We start from the raw sequence: 5000 nt of genomic DNA, 5'->3' as shown, positions 1-5000 counted from the left end.
TTAGGTTTAGAGCTAGGGCTAGAGCTAGGGTTAGGGTTAGAGCTAGACCTAGGGTTAGAGCTAGACCTAGGGTTAGAGCTAGAGCTAGGGTTAGAGCTAGGGTTAGGGTTAGAGCTAGAGCTAGGGTTAGGGTTAGCCTAACCCTAACCCTAGGGTTAGTGCTAGAGCTAGGGTTAGGGTTAGAGCTAGAGCTAGGGTTAGGGTTAGAGCTAGGGTTAGGGTTAGGTTTAGAGCTAGGGCTAGAGCTAGGGTTAGGGTTAGAGCTAGACCTAGGGTTAGAGCTAGACCTAGGGTTAGAGCTAGAGCTAGGGTTAGAGCTAGGGTTAGGGTTAGAGCTAGAGCTAGGGTTAGAGCTAGGGTTAGAGTTAGGTTTAGAGCTAGGGCTAGAGCTAGGGTTAGGGTTAGGGTTAGAGCTAGAGCTAAAGCTAGGGTTAGGGTTAGGGCTATGGTTAGGGTTAGAGCTAGAGCTAGGGTTAGAGCTAGAGCTAGGGTTAGGGTTAGAGCTAGGGTTAGGGTTAGAGCTAGGGTTAGGGTTAGGTTTAGAGCTAGGGCTAGAGCTAGGGTTAGGGTTAGAGCTAGACCTAGGGTTAGAGCTAGACCTAGGGTTAGAGCTAGAGCTAAAGCTAGGGTTAGGGCTAGGGTTAGGGTTAGAGCTAGAGCTAGGGTTAGAGCTAGGGTTAGAGTTAGGTTTAGAGCTAGGGCTAGAGCTAGGGTTAGGGTTAGGGTTAGAGCTAGAGCTAAAGCTAGGGTTAGGGTTAGGGCTAGGGTTAGGGTTAGAGCTAGAGCTAGGGTTAGAGCTAGAGCTAGGGTTAGGGTTAGAGCTAGGGTTAGGGTTAGAGCTAGGGCTAGAGCTAGGGTTAGGGTTAAGGTTAGAGCTAGACCTAGGGTTAGAGCTAGAGCTAGGGTTAGGGTTAGCCTAACCCTAACCCTAGCTCTAGAGCTAGGGCTAGAGCTAGGGCTAGAGCTAGGGTTAGGGTTAGAGCTAGGGCTAGGGTTAGAGCTAGGGTTAGGGTTAGAGCTAGAGCTAGGGTTAGAGCTAGAGCTAGGGTTAGGGTTAGAGCTAGGGTTAGGGTTAGGGTTAGGGTTAGAGCTAGGGCTAGAGTTAGGGTTAGGGTTAGAGCTAGACCTAGGGTTAGAGCTAGAGCTAAAGCTAGGGTTAGGGTTAGGGCTAGGGTTAGGGTTAGTGCTAGAGCTAGAGCTAGGGTTAGGGTTAGAGCTAGGGTTAGGGTTAGAGCTAGGGTTAGAGCTAGAGCTAGGGTTAGGGTTAGAGCTAGGGTTAGGGTTAGAGCTAGGGCTAGGGTTAGGGTTAGAGCTAGAGCTAGGGTTAGGGTTAGAGCTAGAGCTAGGGTTAGAGCTAGAGCTAGGGTTAGGGTTAGAGCTAGGGTTAGGGTTAGGGTTAGAGCTAGGGCTAGAGCTAGGGTTAGGGTTAAGGTTAGAGCTAGACATAGGGTTAGAGCTAGAGCTAGGGTTAGGGTTAGGGTTAGAGCTAGGGTTAGGGTTAGGGTTAGAGCTAGGGCTAGAGATAGGGTTAGGGTTAGAGCTAGACCTAGGGTTAGAGCTAGAGCTAAAGCTAGGGTTAGGGTTAGGGCTAGGGTTAGTGCTAGAGCTAGGGTTAGGGTTAGAGCTAGAGCTAGGGTTAGGGTTAGGGTTAGAGCTAGGGTTAGGGTTAGGTTTAGAGCTAGGGCTAGAGCTAGGGTTAGGGTTAGGGTTAGAGCTAGACCTAGGGTTAGAGCTAGAGCTAAAGCTAGGGTTAGGGCTAGGGTTAGGGTTAGAGCTAGAGCTAGGGTTAGAGCTAGGGTTAGGGTTAGGTTTAGAGCTAGGGCTAGAGCTAGGGTTAGGGTTAGAGCTAGAGCTAAAGCTAGGGTTAGGGTTAGGGCTAGGGTTAGGGTTAGAGCTAGAGCTAGGGTTAGAGCTAGAGCTAGGGTTAGGGTTAGAGCTAGGGTTAGGGTTAGGGTTAGAGCTAGGGCTAGAGCTAGGGTTAGGGTTAAGGTTAGAGCTAGACCTAGGGTTAGAGCTAGAGCTAGGGTTAGGGTTAGAGCTAGAGCTAGGGTTAGGGTTTGAGCTAGAGCTAGGGTTAGGGTTAGGGTTAGGGTTAGAGCTAGGGTTAGGGTTAGGGTTAGAGCTAGGGCTAGAGCTAGGGTTAGGGTTAGGGTTAGAGCTAGACCTAGGGTTAGAGCTAGAGCTAAAGCTAGGGTTAGGGTTAGGGTTAGAGCTAGACCTAGGGTTAGAGCTAGAGCTAGGGTTAGAGCTAGAGCTAGGGCTAGAGGTAGGGTTAGGGTTAGAGCTAGACCTAGGGTTAGAGCTAGAGCTAGGGTTAGGGTTAGAGCTAGACCTAGGGTTAGAGCTAGAGCTAGAGCTAGGGTTAGGGTTAGAGCTAGGGTTAGGGTTAGAGCTAGAGCTAGAGCTAGGGTTAGGGTTAGAGCTAGAGCTAGAGCTAGAGCTAGAGCTAGAGCTAGGGTTAGGATTAGGGTTAGAGCTAGGGTTACGGTTAGGGTTAGAGCTAGGGTTAGGGTTAGGGTTAGAGCTAGGGTTAGGGTTCGGGTTAGGGTTAGCCTAACCCTAGCTCTAGCCCTAGCTAGGGTTAGGGTTAGGGTTAGAGCTAGGGTTAGGGTTAGGGTTAGCCTAACCCTAGGGTTAGGCTAACCCTAACCCTAGCTCTAGCCCTAGCTCTAGCTCTAGCCCTAACCCTAATCCTAACCCTAACCCTAGCTCTAGCTCTAACCCTAACCCTAGCTCTAACCCTAACCCTAACCCTAGCTCTAGCTCTAACCCTAGGTCTAGCTCTAACCCTAACCCTAGCTCTAGCTCTAACCCTAGCTCTAGCTCTAACCCTAACCCTAACCCTAACCCTAGCCCTAGCTCTAGCTCTAGCTCTAACCCTAGCTCTAGCTCTAGCTCTAACCCTAGGTCTAGCTCTAACCCTAACCCTAGCTCTAGCCCTAGCTCTATTCCTAACCCTAGCTCTAACCCTAGCTCTAGCTCTAACCCTAGGTCTAGCTCTAACCCTAACCCTAACCCTAGCTTTAGCTCTAGCTCTAACCCTAGGTCTAGCGCTAACCCTAACCCTAGCTCTAGCCCTAGCTCTAAACTTAACCCTAACCCTAGCTCTAACCCTAACCCTAGCTCTAGCTCTAACCCTAGCTCTAGCTCTAACGCTAACCCTAGCTCTAGCCCTAGCTCTAACCCTAACCCTAACCCTAGCTCTAACCCTAACCCTAGCTCTAGCTCTAACCCTAACCCTAGCTCTAGCTCTAACCCTAGGTCTAGCTCTAACCCTAACCCTAACCCTAGCTCTAGCCCTAGCTCTAACCCTAACCCTAGCTCTAACCCTAACCCTAACCCTAGCTCTAACTCTAACCCTAGCTCTAGCTCTAGCCCTAACCCTAACCCTAGCTTTAGCTCTAGCTCTAACCCTAGGTCTAGCTCTAACCCTAACCCTAACCCTAGCTCTAGCCCTAGCTCTAAACCTAACCCTAACCCTAGCTCTAACCCTAACCCTAGCCCTAGCTCTAGCTCTAACCCTAGCTCTAAACCTAACCGTAACCCTAGCTCTAACCCTAACCCTAACCCTAACCCTAGCTCTAGCTCTAACCCTAACCCTAGCTCTAGCACTAACCCTAGCCCTAACCCTAACCCTAGCTTTAGCTCTAGCTCTAACCCTAGGTCTAGCTCTAACCCTAACCCTAGCTCTAGCCCTAGCTCTAACCCTAACCCTAACCCTAGCTCTAACCCTAACCCTAACCCTAGCTCTAGCTCTAGCTCTAACCCTATGTCTAGCTCTAACCTTAACCCTAACCCTAGCTCTAGCCCTAGCTCTAACCCTAACCCTAACCCTAGCTCTAACCCTAACCCTAGCTCTAGCTCTAACCCTAGCTCTAGCTCTAACCCTAACCCTAGCTCTAGCTCTAACCCTAACCCTAGCCCTAGCTCTAGCTCTAACCCTAACCCTAGCTCTAACCCTAACCCTAGCTCTAGCTCTAGCTCTAACCCTAGCTCTAACCCTAACCCTAGCTCTAACCCTAACCCTAGCTCTAGCTCTAGCACTAACCCTAACCCTAGCCCTAACCCTAACCCTAGCTTTAGCTCTAGCTCTAACCCTAGGTCTAGCTCTAACCCTAACCCTAACTCTAGCCCTAGCTCTAACCCTAACCCTAACCCTAACCCTAGCTCTAACCCTAACCCTAGCTCTAGCTCTAACCCTAGCTCTAGCTCTAACCCTAACCCTAGCTCTAACCCTAGCCCTAGCTCTAGCTCTAACCCTAACCCTAGCTCTAGCTCTAACCCTAACCCTAGCCCTAACCCTAACCCTAGCTTTAGCTCTAGCTCTAACCCTAGGTCTAGCTCTAACCCTAGGTCTAGCTCTAACCCTAACCCTAGCTCTAGCCCTAGCTCTAACCCTAACCCTAACCCTAGCTCTAACCCTAACCCTAGCTCTAGCTCTAACCCTAACCCTAGCTCTAGCACTAACCCTAGCCCTAACCCTAACCCTAGCTTTAGCTCTAGCTCTAACCCTAGGTCTAGCTCTAACCCTAACCCTAGCTCTAGCCCTAGCTCTAACCCTAACCCTAACTCTAACCCTAACCCTAGCTCTAGCTCTAGCTCTAACCCTAGGTCTAGCTCTAACCTTAACCCTAACCCTAGCTCTAGCCCTAGCTCTAACCCTAACCCTAACCCTAGCTCTAACCCTAACCCTAGCTCTAGCTCTAACCCTAACTCTAGCTCTAACCCTAACCCTAGCTCTAGCTCTAGCTCTAACCCTAACCCTAGCTCTAACCCTAACCCTAGCTCTAGCTCTAACCCTAGCTCTAACCCTAGCTCTAACCCTAACCCTAGCTCTAGCTCTAGCACTAACCCTAACCCTAGCCCTAACCCTAACCCTAGCTTTAGCTCTAGCTCTAACCCTAGGTCTAGCTCTAACCCTAACCCTAACTCTAGCCCTAGCTCTAACCCTAACCCTAACCCTAGCTCTAACCCTAACCCTAGCTCTAGCTCTAACCCTA

Source organism: Syngnathus scovelli, chromosome 20 (genome assembly GCF_024217435.2).
Source record: "Syngnathus scovelli strain Florida chromosome 20, RoL_Ssco_1.2, whole genome shotgun sequence".
Taxonomy (NCBI): Eukaryota; Metazoa; Chordata; class Actinopteri; order Syngnathiformes; family Syngnathidae; genus Syngnathus; species Syngnathus scovelli.
This window is presented reverse-complemented; position numbering follows the sequence as displayed.